Below are 15678 nucleotides of genomic sequence, written 5' to 3'. Positions count from 1 at the left end.
TGGTAAGAGTCAAGAGTCCTGAATTGAGATGTCAATTACTACTGTCAGGGCACAATCTCAGGCTGAGGGGTTTGCGCCCCTCTCTCAACCCCGATGAGTGGAAGGAGGCACTAACAGTCCCACCTTAGAGATGAGGACATGGGTTCTGGGAGGTTTTGAAGCGTAGCCTGTGTTTGTGCAGTTCTGAGGTCCATGTATTTTCCATTACAGCAAGGCTGCTGCTGCTGGGAGCTGAACGGCTTTATTTAAGGTGCTTATCTCGTGCTTAAAGCTACAGATCAACACTACAGCTAAATGTCTTTTACAGCCTGTTGACCCTTTTCCTTTTCGAATGGATGAGGGTTAACTGGACAGAACACATCTAGAAATGAACACAGCTAGACCACCAAGACAACCTGAGCAGTTCCTGACTCCAAACCCATCACTAAGCACTTTTCCTGACATTATTATCCCCTGTGGCCGGTCCAGCTCTTTAACAGAGCAAAGCTTAGCAAGGGAAGGGCCCGGGACTTACTGGAAGCTCATTTTCATAGTCAGCATTAGTGAAAGCAATGTGTTTACTAGTAAGCATAATAAACGACGTTGCCACTTAGATTGTATATTTCAGACCAATCAAAAGAGAAATGTTTTTTAAATTGCCTTCCCCCCTCCACACACACACTGTATGTTTATTCCTACAGATGGATATAACTTAATTAGGAGTTACTTAAGGGGATTGGCTGGCAGACATCACAGTGGGCGAACTGCCCCGCCACCCCAGCCCTTCAAAGTAAGTTCAGTTCTGTCAATGTAAGAACCATTCAAATCTGTAAGAATTCTTAGGAGTTTATTTGAGCCAAACTTATGACTATTGCCAGGAAGCAAATCTCAACGGATTGAGAAAATGCTCCAGAAAATTGCAGTTTTACCAATTTTTTTACCCATTATAATGAAAGGGGAAGATGTAAGGGGGTTACATGAAATTCATTAGTAATAGATTATGGAGGCAGGAGAAAGCAAAGCAGGGAAACCTTTGGGACTGGATAAAAAGTAAAATGAATAGACACATACTTCTTTTACATAGGTGGGTATAGGACAGTTAAGTCAACAAGTAACATGGTAACAGTAACAATGAGGGAATTTGTGATCTCAGCTCTGGTGGTTATGCTTTGCGGGGGATTACTTCGTTATTCCAAAGACTTGCTATCAGATATGTTATTCTAGATGCAAAAAGAAACAGGCTCAGTTACAGTGAAGATTTACCTTTGTTAGGGAAAAAAAATACTGTTCTACAACATGACTACCCACCACAACCACTTTTAGTTAGAAAGGTTTAATTTCAGACCATCCTATGCCATTACTTTCTCTCTGAGTTTGTAAGGCCCGCGCCACGCAGGCCTCCCCTGAGCTTCTCAGGTTTAGCATGTGGCCCCTTTTTCGTCCACAGTTCCTTGGCAGAGGGCCTCATTTCAGGAAGTTGCCTCCCAAAGCGTGAGATCACCAGCAAGAGTTCCCGGAGCAAGTGCAGCTCTGCTCAGGGTCAGTCTCCACCTTGATCACAGCATAGAGCCTGAGGTGAACCGCAAAACCCTGTAGACTCGGGCCAGGTACCCTGATGTCCCTTCATGCTCTCTACACTTTGGTACCTTCTCCAGAAAGCACCCTCCACTTTCTGGGGCTTCCACAGTGGAGACGTCTCCAAGGAGATTTGTTTTCCAGCCGGCAATCACATCTGCCCTGTGGGGAAGGGAATGCGGGGCCCCGGCGGACGAACTGCACCAGGCTTGCTGCATGTCCTCGCTCCGGAGCCCGCCTTCGGATCGTGGAATCAGGGTTATAGCCCTAAAAGAACATCTGAGGCACCAGGCCCAGAGTGGCAGGTTACCATAAACATTCACCAAATGGCCTCCTTCTCTTGACCCCTTTTTAATCCTGTGTCGTCATAAGAAGCATCCAAACCTGTAGAGAATTTTTATGAGTTGATTTGAGCCAAACTGATGACAAGTGCCAGAAAGCAAAATCTCTGCGGACAGAGAAAATGCTCTGGAGAATGGCAGTTTCGCAGCTGATTTTATACATTAGAATAAAAGGAGATGTAAGGAGGTCACATGAAATCTATTGATGGTAGGTTAAGGGGGAGAGAAGAGTGGAGAAAACTCTGGGACTGGGGAAAAGATAAAACTAAAAGGTAAACCAGAGAGACACATCCTTCTTTTACCTCGGTGTGGATAGGATAGGTAACACCGAACATTTACAGCGCAAACAGACAGTACTGGGCGGGGCGGGGAACCAGATGAGGTGAGGGGTTCCGCCTAGCATGCTCCAGGTGGGAGACTGCGCCCTTGGGGGATCTGAAAAAGGAGATCATTACTCTGACATTCCAAAGGTCTGTGAACACAGGCAAAAAGACAATAGACAGGCTCATTTGTTTGAGATAAAGATTAACCTTTGTCAAAGAAGCTACAGGCCCAGGACATGACGAAACTCTATGAGCCATGCTATGCCTCAAGTATTTGAAAACCGTGGTGCTAACACTCACTTTTTCTGTTGTTCATCTATTTATTCAACTGAACATTTATTTATTTACTCATTTCTTGCCACTGACTCAGATTGAGAGGTTTCCTCAGAGCAAGGGCAGTGAGACCAGATTTCAGGGCTCAGCCCCAGAGCCAGAGATTCCCCTGTGACTTGCTTTTGGTTATTTTTGGTCTCTGAGTTTGTAAGGCCACCATCCAGGCCCCTCTGACCTTGTCAGGTTTAGTTAGTATGTGGCCCCTTTTTTATTCACACCTGGTATAAAAGGGACAAAGGCCTTATCTGTAAGACCCCTGATAGATTATTAGCTAAGCCTCTACTTTCTACCAAGCAGACAGGAATTTCCAATTCTGGAGATGTCAAACCGAAAAGAACACAGCCTCTGTCCCCAGGAAATGCACAGTGTAAGGGCAATGGTAACAGGTCAGATAATTACAATGTTGTGGGTTTGACAAGTGCTGGGGTAAAGAAGTGTTCATTTGGTTCTGCAGGATCCCAGAGGACAGAGCTAACCGAGCATGGGGTGGGGGTGGGGGTGTTTCAGGAAGGCTTTTGAGGGGCAGTAACACCTGATTCCAGTGTTAGTGGGTGTTTAAGAATCAACCTAGCCATGGAAGGGGCAGCGAAGAACGTTCTCCAGATAGAGGCAACAGCATCTGAAGCAAAGGGCTTCGGGGCCGTGGTCCCAGCAACCTAGAACTGGGCAGGGGGAGCTGGGTGGGAGTGGTAAGAAGCAGGACTGGCCAAGGAGGCAGGGCCCAGGCACTGAGATTTTTACCCAGAGCACAGTGGGGAGCCATGAGTCTGTCAACAGCCATCTAGAGGGAGGTTGGAAAGGTGGCGGGAGGTGTGGCATTGCCCAGGGGGGACAGCTACCAGCTTCAGCACAGAAGAATGAGGATGACCACGTTGATGTAGGAAACATCCAGCTCTGCAGAGAATTTTTATGACAGTCTATTTGAGCCAAACTGACAAATATGCTCGGGAACAAGATCTCAAATGCTCCAGAGAATAAGTTTGCAGCTTCTTTTATGCACTTAAAATTAGGAAGGGGAGCATTGGAGAAAGCAAGTAGGAGCTGGGGATTGGATTACAGGATAGTTAACAAGATTATGCCCTCTTGGAGGTTAATACACAACTCTGATGGGTATTCTGGTCCTTCATAGGTATGTTAACCTTTGCACAAGAACAATGGACAGGCTGGTTTAAAAGCTTCTGCTAAAGAAAGTATAGGCCTACGTCATGACTACCCACCATGACCTGCACTGCTAGGAATTTATGATTAGGTCACCCTATGAGGTTACTTTCCATTTTCCCTTTTTATGTCCATAACCAGTTCATTTTGGACTTCAAACAAATACTTTTTTTTGCATAAGATTGTTCCACTGTCCCACACAATGGAACTGGGTGTCTTGTGTTTCTCTGGCAACACCGACCTGGGAGGCAAGTCAAGAAAGGGGTTGGGGGAATGAAAAGAATCAGGCTGATGTTTATTTTAGGGACAGAGTAGCCAAAGTTTAGTGATTAATGAGAGGAGGTGGAGAGATTGAAAGGGTGGGCCGCTGGAACGCTTCCCCAGAGCCCAGGTGGAACGAGAGGGAGTGGGTGAGAAAACCTAACTGGATTGGTGGATCCAGAGAACTTTCTTGGGAGCCAGGCCTGATACAGGCCAGCCCCAGGGCTGCGCCCATAATTCTACCAATTCCTCCAGCAGAGTGCCAGATTACTAAGAGCTTTTGGTGACTCCACCCAAGAGAGGTCTTTTCGTTTATCACTAACGTTCTCAGAGAAGTCGCCTTTTTTCAGAGCACTTTGTATTTACTGAATTGAGGCATTTAACTCAGCCTGGGGTAAATATGGCTCTTTCTCCCGCTAGAGGGCCGGGACAAAGTCTCTTTCATCTCAGGCCTCAGCACGGCCCTGCCCCGTCTGTTGAATTGAGGGAATTCTTTTTTTTTTTTCTTTCTTTCTTTCTTTAAAGATTTTATTTATTTATTTTCAGAGAGAGGGACGTCGATTGGTCAATTGGTCACCCCCACATGCCCCCGACCAGGGAGGTGAGAAAGGGATATTAGAGCTTTTTCCCCCTAAAAATTAGCCTTATTATTCGTAAACATTGGTTAGCACTTTCATAAACAAGTACAGAGTAGAAAGAATAGTGGATTGGGGTGTTCCCAGGAGCGAGGTTTGCCATTGGCCTTTCCAGAGGATGGCCACGAGGCCTGGGGCCCACCTCTTTAGAGCTACATGCTCCATACAATGTTTTGGTCAAGGACGGACCACGTGTACAGTGGGGTACAGATTATAATGGGGCTAAAAACTTCCTATTGCCTAGTGATGGCATAGCTTCCTAACATTGCAGTGCAACCCACTACTCACGTGTCTGTGGTGATGCTGGTGTAAGCAAACCTATTGCACTGCCAGTTGTATAAACATGTAGCACATACACTTCTGTACAGTACATAAAGCTTGATAATAATGATAAATGACTATGTTATTGACTTATGTATTGACTATACTATTTATTGTTGTTTAGCGTGTTCTGTAAAGCAGTATATTCTGGCTGCCTCCAGAAGACTCATTTTCTCTTGCTTACTCATTTTGTCTTGTGTGTGGTTTAATCTGTTTTTTTGTACAATAACATGCCGTGCAGGTTGTAGCCTGGGAGCAATAGGCTATACCATGTAGGCTAGGAGCGTAGTAAGCTATAGCGCCTGTATGTGTATAAGCACGCTCTATGATAGTCTCACCGTGACAAAATCACCCAACACCTTTCTTAGAACGTATCCTGTCATTAAGCAGGTACATGACTGTAAATGGATCTAATTGTACTGATCTTTCTTATCTCCTGTGACTTTCGAAGCCTCAGATGAAATGAAATAACCTCTGTGAAAGGCTTGAAAAATGGCATGAGGGATGTTAGTGGCTCTACTGGGCTCCGGGAAACCTGGGAGCAGGTTGGGCAAGAGCTCCTCCTACCTGAGAGAACGCGCTGCTGTTTGAGGGAGCCCGGGCCAGGAGCCGGCCTGACAGCCACAGACAGCCTGCCACTGGGGCGCAGGGTGATGCTTTCCAACCTCTAGTGACCATCAGAATCACCCAAAGGGCGTTTGAAAGCACCTGCTTGGGGATGCTCTTCTCCTGAAACTCTGTATTGGAATCCTGGGGGAGGGGAAAACACGTCATCTGCCCGCTTGGGTTTAGAGACGTGGATTCTGTTGAAATCACTTAAGTGGCTGTGGGCACTGGGATTATTACTGACCTGCTCTGAGCCTTGGTGGTCTTATCTGTCAAAGGGAAGGTAGCAATATAGGGTGGTAAGGGTTACAAACAGCAGTTTTCAAGTGCTTGGGACATAGCCAAAGCTGTCAATTATTGTCATTGGTGGTGAGGTAGAAGCCAAGGGATTCAATGGGTCAGCAGGACCTCAGTTAGCCAGTGGTGCTGTTGTTGCATTTGGAGGACTAAACAGGACCTGGAGAGGTTGATGTAGTAGGAGGCCCGGTTCCGGCTCCATGTGGACTTTGGCCTCCTACGTCATCTCGACCTGTTGGGAGATTCCTCCTGGTCAAGAAGCCCTTCCTCCTGTTTCACTTGCATTTGTCTAAACCACTCCACTCTCCAAAAAATGGCAGTTTTTTACCCAGCATCCATTTCTTCTCATTTTATTCCCAGCCCAAGATAATAGCTGCCGTAGAACTTCCCCTTACCAATAACTGCACCCCTTCCAAAATCTCAGTTTGAAGCCCCCTTCACTCTGACCACCACCTGTCTTTCTCTCACTATGATCCTGATTCCAACAACTCCATGTTGATCCACATCAAGACTGAAAATCTATGCATCTTACCTCCTCTTCCTCTTCCCCGTCCCTCACTTCCCTCCCTAACCAGCTTAGGTCCATCATTACAATCACTCCTCACTCCGTTGCCCCTCTCTGCCTGGAGTACTCAGCAGGCAACACCCCAGCTCTGCACAGACACAACTGAAAGGGAGGAGGAAGACATGCAAGGTGCTGACTGATCTCACTTTCAGCTCATGAAGACAGGATTTTCTTTTACGTTCATATTAACCCATCCTACGCAATTCCCTTCCTAGGTAATTACTCCGCCCTTTTTCCAATCTCTTCAAAACTCCAACACCTTCTCTGCAGCCTCACTCTCAGCCTTGACCTTGCTTCCTCTGTCACTGAGCAAGGAAAAGCAATCAGAGAACTGCCACCTGTATCTCCGCTCTGCTCTCTATGAAGCGACTGCTTCTCAAACTTTAATGTCCAAACAAATCATGTGGGGATCCTGTTAAAATGCAGGTGGGGCTGAGAGTCTGCATTGCTTACAAGGTCCAGGTAATGCTGCTGCTGCTGCTGCTCCTGCTGCCGCTGCGGCGAGGACCACACTCCGAGTAGTCAAGTCAAAGGCATCTCAACCTCAGTACGTCCAACACTCAACTTCCAATCCGCATCACCATCCTCCCCCTAGTCTGAATGAGGGTTCTAGCAGCCTCCTCCTTCTCCATGGAGGATGCAAGGTGCACAGGAGGGGCGGGAAGGAGGGATAGCAGAAGAATCTCCAGCCTTGTGAGTGCTGTCCAATAGAAATAATATGTGACACATTTCCCCCCTCCTTTTCTCTAACCAGAATCTTGAAAGAACACAAGGAAAAAGCCCCAAAAGATTCATTATACTTGGTAACGTCAAGACATGTCTGTGAGCCACATAAGTCACTTCAATTTTCCTGTAGCCACATTTAAAAAGTAAAAAGGAACAGGTGAAAATAATTTTAATAGTACATTTATTCAATCCAACATATTTTAAACTGTTATTATTTTAACATTTAATTAGTATAAAAATTACTAATGGGATTTTTTTCATGCTAGGTCTTTAAAATGTGGTATGTAAGTTACATTTACAGCACATCATGATTTGGATGTTAGGTTTTCATCAGAAATATTGAATATTTATTTATTTAATTTTTTTGGTATTTTATTTTCTTTGAATGGTTATTTAGATTTTATAAAACGTGCAGTTGAAAAAGTAGATCACATACCCAGGTTCTGTATGTGAATCAAACATTTCAGTTATTTTCCAGTAACTGAAACAAGTTTCATTCTTTTTTAGTTTTAGAATATTTTAAAATTATTTTTTATTGATTATGCTATTATAGTTGTCCTTATTTTTCCCCCTTTGCCTACTCCACCCAGCACCCCCGACTCCCTCAGGCAACCTCCACACCGTTGTTCCTGTCCACGGGTCATGTGTTTAAGTTCTTTGGCTGCTCCATTTCCTATCCTGCACTTTACATCCCCATGGCTATTCTGTAACTTCCTAGTTGTACTTCTTAATCTCCTCACCTCCTCACCCGTTCCCTCACACCCCCTCCCCTCTGCAACCATCAAAACCCTTTCTTTATCCATGATTCTGCCTCTGTTCTTCTTGTTTGCTTAGTTTGCTTTTCAGATTCAATAGTTGATAGATATGTATTTTTGCCATTGTATCGTTCATAGTCTTGATCTTCTTCTTTTTCTTAAATAAGTCCCTTTGACATTTCATATAATAATGGTTTGGTGGTGATGAACTCCTTTATTTTTTTTCTTGTCTGGGAATCTCTTTATCTGCCCTTTGATTCTGAATAATAGCTTTGCTGGGTAGAGCAATCTTGGCTGTAGGTCCCCGCTTTTCATGACTTTGAATAGTTCTTGCCAATCCCTTCTAGCCTGCAAAGTTTCTTTTGAAAAATCAGCTGACAGTCTAATGGGAACTCCCCTGTAGATAACTCACTTCTTTTCTTTAAACAAGTTTCAATTTTCATATTTAAATTTAAGTGAACTAAAATTAAATAATTTTAACATTCAATTCCTCAGTTGTACTAGCTATATTTCCAGTACTAATCAATAATCCCATATGGCTAGTGGCTACCATATTGGACAATACACATTTATAGCAGTTATGCTGCGGTCATCAATTCAGGGAAGACTATAGGGGTCAGAGTCTAGGCCATAATTCATCTCGGACCTACCCCCCAGATGCCTGCCCTAGGGCCTGCACTCAGGACTTTTTACTGAAATGAATTTATTCCCAAATTAAAAATTAATTCAGTGAAGACGCAGTCAGTTCCCAAACATGACCACTAGAGGGCAGGATCTGGCTATCATCACTTGGCAAGAAAAGGGGGAACCCTAACAATTTCGTAGACAGGTGGAAGCTAAGATCACTCAGTGGTGTTTCTCATCCTGCTGGACATGACCTATTCATAAAATCAACTAAGTGGGTCATAGGAACATTTATAAAATATATACAGAAACAAAAATGTTACATTGCTGCTGATGTATATTGTGTACAGACTTTTTTCTTGTCATTCTCTGAACAATACAGTATAACAATTATTTACATAGCATTTACATTGTATTAGGTATTATAAGTAATCTAGAGATAATTAAAGTATACGGAAGGACTTTGTAGGTTATATGCAAATACCACCCCATCTTATATAAGGGACTTGAGCATCTGCAGATCTGGTTATTCCAGGGGGGTCCTGGAAGCGATGCCCCATGGATACCAAAGAATTACTGCATTATTATTTTGTGTAACTTTGTTTTCATTTTATTTATATATGCATTTGGTGTGGGTCTGGGTGTAAAATGCCTTTCTTATTGTGAATCATGGCCAAAACATTTGAAAAATCATCCTAATCTTCCTCATCTACAGATAAAGAAACCTAGCCCACAAGCTGATCAATGTTTAAGCTAGAAAATAGCTCATTATACAGTTTTCTTTTTGTTTAGATGTTTTAAATTCTCCATAAGAAAAACTTAATTTAAAAAGAAACTGAGCTCAGAGCACTAAAGTGCCATACTCAGAGGCTCACAGGAGAGAAGCCAGGACTCAAACCCAATCATTTATTACTAATTCAGCAAGTATTATTTATTTATTTATTTATTTATTTATTTATTTTCAGAAAGAAGGGAGGGAGGGAGAAAGAGAGGGAGAGAAACATCCATCGGTTGCCTCTTGCATGCTCCCAACTGGGGACCTGGCTGCAACCCAGGCATGTGCCCTGACTGGGAATCAAACTAGCGACATTTTGGTTCGTAGTCGAATGCTGAATCCACTGAGCCATACCAGTCAGGGCTGAGCAAGTATTTCTGAGGGGCCAGCTCTGCTATGTGCTAGGCACTGTACTAAGCAGTGGGGAGACAGGAGTGAATAAAATAAATACTGCTCCAGCCCTCTTGGAGCTTGCAGTCCAGAAGAGGAAGCAGATACTAATAACTAACCTCACACATAAATATATTTTACAAACAGTAATACCAAGTGGTAATACATGCACTGAAGGAAAATAGACTCAGCGCTGTAGGAGAGTAGCACACAGGGACCTCATTTAGATGGAGAGGCCAAGGCAGCTACTCTGAGAAGTGGGGGTCCAAGAGTAGCCTGAGCAGACAGGCAGTGTGTGTGTGTGTGTGTGTGTGTGTGTGTGTGTGTGTGTAGGTGTGTGTAGGTGTGTGTGTTTGGGTATGTGTGTATATGGTATCTGTGTATGGGTATGTATATGTGGTAGTGTATGTGGTATGCATGTATATGGTGCGTGGGTGTGGTATACATATGTGTGGTGTGTGTATAGTATGTATGTATATAGCATGTGTGTGTGGGTGTGTGGGGTATGTGTGTATATGAGTGTGTGGTTTGTGTATATGGTATGTGATGTGTGTGTCTATGGTGTGTATGGGAGTATGTGTTTATAAGGGGGGTGCGTATGGGTGTGTATATATGTACAGGGTGAGGCGAAAGTAGGTTTACAGTTGTTCGAATGGAAAATAATACAATAATTAATACATAATAATATAAGGTCCTGACTGGTGTAGCTTAGTGAGTTGAGCGGTGTCCTGCAGACTGAAAGGTCACCAGTTCAATTCCAGGGGCACAGGCCTGGGTTGCCTGCGCCCCCGACTCGGGAGGTGCGAGAGGCAGCTGACAGATGTATCTCTCTCACATCAATGTTTTCTTCTTTCTCCCTCTCTTCCCCTCTTTCTAAAAATAAATAAATACAATATTTTAAAAAAATAATAATATAAGAATAAATTCTGTTTCACGTACTCACTACCGTAAGCTGCTTGTGCCCACCCGGAGTCCGTGGTGTGTGTGAGAACGGGGCGCGTGTCTGGGTGTGCGCGGTGCAGCCATGCTGCGGCCGTTTTCCACGGAAGGAACATGCCCTGTGAAGGTGGTGAGGGCGCCAGGAAGACGAAGGAGCTTGGGGTGTTCGGGAAACTTCAAGGAGACCCGTGTGCCTGGAGGCTGGAGACCCATGAACACGGGGCAAGGCCCGAGAGGAGACGGGGGAGGTGGGCGGGGCCAGATCTGCAGGACTGCCGGGGGTCATTAAAGATTTGGGGCTTTATTCTGCAAGGAAGCCCTTGAATGGTTTTGAGCAGTGGAAGGACAGGGTGGGGGTCCTATCTTAAGACAACCCCCCCTCTCTGAGTGGAGGACGGGTGGGGCGGGCGGGAGGTCATTTCCGGCCTGTCTCAGTTACCAGGTGAAGGTGACTGCCGGCCCCCACCTCCGCAGAGTCAGCCCGCCCTCCCCGCAGCCGCCGGCCCGGCCCGCGTAGCTTCCTCGGCGGCCTCGTTTGGCTGGCTGGCTGCGGGCCAGTGCGGACACAGCAGGGGGCTCTCGCCATCTTCAGTGGGCTTTGGCCAGGGGAGAGTTCGTCAGGACAGGACGGGGAGGAGGCAAGGAGCCAGTGGGGTCGGGGTGTTTGTTCTTCTCCCTACCTGAAGGGTCACCAAAGACTGGCTCATCCCTCAACCAAAGGCGACAGCTCTAGTCGGGGAGATCTGGGCACACAGCTCTGTCCTTCTGGGTTCTGTAACTGCTCCCTCCCTTCACATCAGGCCTAGAGGTGGTGACAGAGCCCCAGTGTCACTAGCCCTGGGGAGCTGCACTGTCCCTCAAGTTTCCTATGCCCTGCCCAAGCCTTGTAGAATAGTCAGGCCTTTCATAGAACTATCTCCCAGTTACCAGTCTGAGCCGGTATCTGTTTCCTGGCAGAGGCCCTGCCCTGCTGGCAACACAGTATCAGCCCAAAGAGCCTGCACCGTGCGGTCAGATAAAACCAGGACTGAATTCTGACTCTGTCACTTATTAGCTCTGTGATAGGGTACATCATGTAGCCTCTCCGAGCCTTGATTGTTCATCTTTACCATGAGGACATCATTACCTTCCTTACAGGGTTGTCAGGATGATGAAATAATACTTGCAAGGGCTTGGTGCAGACCTAGGGCACAATAGCCCACCATACCTGCTTGTTCCGTTCTTCCTCCCCCCTCAAACACTTACTACCTTGCATGGGTCAAGCAGGGTGCTAGGCACTGGGGTGGCTAGACCAGGAAGCGCAGGGCACTGTTTCTGCCTGTAGGGAAGCCACCGTCCTGCAAAGGACACGCAGTCCCACCGCCCCCTGGATTCCTTCATCCTTCGAAATAGAAAGGAGTGAGGCTCTTTCTTTCTTTCAAGATTTTATTTCTTTATTTTTAGAGAGAGGGGAAGGGAGGGAGAAAGAGGGAGATAAACATCAATGCATGGTTGTTTCTCATGCGCCCCCAAGTGGGGACTCAGCCTGCAACCCAGGCACGTGCCCTGACCGGGAATCAAACTGGCCACCCTTTGGTTCTCAGGTCGGCACTCAATCCACTGAGCCAGAGCAGCCAGGGCTACTTTCCAAACCATTTATTTCTTTTTGACTGCTACATGACAGACATTTTTCCAGGTCCAGAGATGCAGTAGTGACCAGCATTGCGAGAGCTGTGATGATCAAAAAGAGCTTGAAAGAACCGTTGAATTTATTTTTAGCTTTAAAGGAGCTGTACTGAAAGGTAGGGCATACTAATCTCCGTGGGGACTGAACTCACCTCCTCGCTCCCTCCCCTGGGACAGACTGCAGAATTTCCCAGACTGACACTCCATGACTTAATGAGTCACGGCTACTCCTGGGAGTGATTTAGAGCACCTCAGCGGTGCTGAGGCAGAAGGTACCTTGAGGAATATGCCTTAAATGATTTTCCCACGTGTGGCAGGGTAGCGGAAGGGGGACGAAAAACCCAGGACAGTGACCAGTGCAGGCTGACTGAAAGGGAGGCACGAAATGGTAGTGACAACATAAAACACTAGAAAACCAGGTTGAGACCGTATCGCTCCATCAAATGATGTGAATTGAATTGTGTAGGCCCTGGCTTTGAGCAGGGAGCAGATGTGACTCAACCCTGGGCTTTCAAAGGCTCTTATAACTATGTCATGAGGTGGATGGGGGCTGGAGGTGCCTTTAATGGACTGGGTATTAGGACTCAAGGACCCAAATTTGGGTGATGGCACTAGGAGGGGAAGGGTCATACCCTCGGCGTTCGTTCATAAACCGTCTGAGCGCCCACAAGGACCAGACAAATGACACAAAATGCACTCACGTCAGGGCACATTTAGTGAGTCACTATGATGCGTTAGGCGCTGCGTCCTTTACTTGAGTGATCATAGTTGATCCTCAAACTAGCCTCGTGCAGACGGTCAGTCCCCTTCGCAGAGAGACTGAGGCTCTCCTACCCCTGCCCCGCATTGGGGACAACCAGGGAGAAGATGGGCGTTTAGATTGGGAACTCCGGAGGGGACTGAGGGCGGACATTTCTCATCAGGAGTAATGAGTTACATAGCAAGCGATAGCTGATGTCAGGGGAAGCAGTGAAGGCAGACGGAGAAGAGGAAAAGGCCAAGTCATGAACCTTGGGGGACCTGGACATGTGACAGCAGCGGCAGGGGAAGCTTGCAAGGGACGTGAGAAGGAAAGCAGAAAAGACCCTGACAGGGAAGGCAAAGAAAGAAGTCTCTGCCCAGAGGTTAAGGGACAAGAACTGAATACTGACAAATGGGTTGGAGGTTCAAGGCATCCTAGCCAAATTAGGATGAAATGGTGGGCGCGGGAGTTCAGTTGAGTGGCCTGAACTGGATGGGAAGTGAGAAGTAGAAGCAGCAAGGGGGAATACTTTCATTGTTTTATAAAATTATACTTTTTATTAAAATGGTGATACATTTTTATTATAGAAGGTCAGGAAATATTTTTAAGTTTAAAAAAAAAGGGATGTCCCTTGAGCCCATCAATCAAAAATCACTTAAAATTTTTTTCTATGCATTTTTATTTTAGCAATCATGTCACTTATACAAAATTTATACAGTTTTGAATCTGGTTTCCCCCCAAAACTCACACTTTAAGTTAAAGTGTAAAATTTACCCAATGACTAGCTTGAGTGTTTTTGGCTGCAAGTATCAAAAACAAACAAACAAAAAAAAACTAAAAGTGGCCTAAACAATAAGGACAATTTTTAAAATGATTTGATTGATTGGTTGATTTTAAGAGAGAGGGGAAGGGATGGAGAAAGAGAGGGAGAGAAACATCAATCCGTTGCTTCTTACATGTGCCCTGATCAGGGGCTGAACCTGCAACCCAGGCATATGCCTGGACCAGGAATCGAACCAGGCAACCTTTCACTTTGCAGGACGATGTCCAACCAACTGAGCAACACTGGTCAGAGCAATAAGAACAATTTTTATCTCACATAATGCAAAATCTAGGGACAGGGTAATCCAGACTAGTTAATTCAGGGGCTCAGTTATGTCTTCAAGGACATTGGTTCCATGTCATTTTTGCTCTGCCATCTTCAGTGTACTGGAATATCCTCTTTAAAAAGAAAAAGAAAAAAGAGAGAGAGGGAGAGAGAAACATCAATGTGTTGTTCCACATATTTATGCATTCTTGGGTTGCTTCTTGTACGTGCTCTGACCTGGGGACCATGCCCGCAACCTTGGCACATGGAAACACTGTTCTAACTAAGGGAACCACCCAGCCAGGGCTTGCATATCCCTTAAACTGCTCTCTCATAGGCCTAAAATGGCATCATAGGCAGATGATGGCACCCTGGAGCAAGAAAAGAACCCAATCCCCTTGTATCCCTTTCCCAACAACTGGGAAAACCGCCCAAGAAGGCCTCTCACCTGTCTCACTCCTCATCTCACAGCTGTGCAGACTGGAGCACCTGTCCTTGATTTCTCGAATCCTAATGTTCTTACCTGCGCCACGGGAATCATTACCGTATTTGATCCATAGGGCTCTGAGGAGAGAGGAGACTTAATCTGTATGAAGCACTTAGAACTGTGCCTGGCAAGTGATTTGTTGTATATAAATATCAATATTTGCTCTTATGATCTTATGGCAAAAATTGTGTCACATTCCCGGGCGTAACTAATCACCTGGCCTGGCAATGAGTATACCAACTGGCTTGGAACGAGTGTCAGGACCACCCACCCGGGCTGGAACGGGTCTCACTGGGAAGCTACTGCAGTTCATAGGAAAGCTGGCAAAATGGGGGTTATTGAGGGGAAAAGGGGAGTAGAGAATATGTTAATAAACCAACAGGATCTGCCACACTTGTATTAAAAAAAAAAACAAACACCTTTATGAACCTATAAACACAATTCTATTTATGTGAATTCTAGTAGTTTAAAAACTTTTTATTTTGAAGTTATATCAGAATTATAAAACATTTGCGAAAAGTACAAAGAGGTTCCATACACCTGCCACATAGCTTCCCCACCTTCACATCTTGCTTATTACAGTGTCAGTATCAAAACCAGGAAGTTAACATTGATACAATTCTTAGAATTGTATCTCTGCCGTCTTTATTCAAATAGTGTCCAGTTTCTGGTCCAGGATCACACATTGCATTGGGTTCCAATGATAAACACCCGTTTACAACCTGCACAGAGGTTCACAGAAGCTAACTCCTCCCCGCCGGCCCTGTTGGCTGCTTACACAGTCTCACCACTGTGTACATTCCAGATGATACCTTTGGAGCAGATCCTTTGGGGAGATCTTTACAAGAGAATTACTGAGTCAAAGGATGAACATTTTTAAAGCTTTGATGCATATTGGAAATTGCATCAAGAAAATTGTACCCATGATACCGCCACAAGCAATGTATAATTACCTATCTCCCTACATTCTTAACAACCTTCAGGATTTTATTAGTTTTTAGTTTTTGCTGTTTTGATAGATAAAGATCATATGTCATTGTTTAGCTTGCATTTTCTTGATTCTTTTAAGGCATAATATCTTGTTCCATATATAA

The 15678-nt window shown here is 45.2% G+C and overlaps 1 protein-coding gene across 1 annotated transcript in view; it reads left to right on the top strand.

Annotated features, from left to right (window-relative positions):
- Nucleotides 1-15678, top strand: part of PNKD (PNKD metallo-beta-lactamase domain containing) — a 63301-nt gene that overhangs the window by 20093 nt on the left and 27530 nt on the right. The window lies entirely within an intron of this gene.

The sequence above is a fragment of the Pteronotus mesoamericanus genome, unplaced genomic scaffold, assembly GCF_021234165.1.
Source record: "Pteronotus mesoamericanus isolate MK-2021 breed Mesoamerican mustached bat unplaced genomic scaffold, CSHL_Meso_final contig_90, whole genome shotgun sequence".
Taxonomy (NCBI): domain Eukaryota; kingdom Metazoa; phylum Chordata; class Mammalia; order Chiroptera; family Mormoopidae; genus Pteronotus; species Pteronotus mesoamericanus.
This window is presented reverse-complemented; position numbering and strand designations above follow the sequence as displayed.